We start from the raw sequence: 318 nt of genomic DNA, 5'->3' as shown, positions 1-318 counted from the left end.
TAATTTGAGATACAATAAATAAAATAAGTTTTTGTACAAAGTATCGGTATCGGATCAGTATCGTCGATACCACCCTGAATATTACTTGGTATCGGATCGGAAAGGAAATCAGTGGTATCGCACATCACTAGAGGTTGTTCTGCAGCCCTGTAAGGTCACTGTGATAAGTTTAATACTAAAACAATTCCCTGTGAAACTCCTTTTGGCCTTCAGCTCTCTTAATTATTCATGACAAAATGTCAACAAGGTAAGTCAAGTCAAAGTTTGTTTATATAGCACATTCTGAACAACCTGTGCTGACCAAAGTCCTATACACGT

Source organism: Haplochromis burtoni, unplaced genomic scaffold, assembly GCF_018398535.1.
Source record: "Haplochromis burtoni strain Fernald_Lab_line unplaced genomic scaffold, NCSU_Asbu1 Contig_789, whole genome shotgun sequence".
Taxonomy (NCBI): domain Eukaryota; kingdom Metazoa; phylum Chordata; class Actinopteri; order Cichliformes; family Cichlidae; genus Haplochromis; species Haplochromis burtoni.
Note: the sequence above shows the minus strand (reverse complement) of the source record.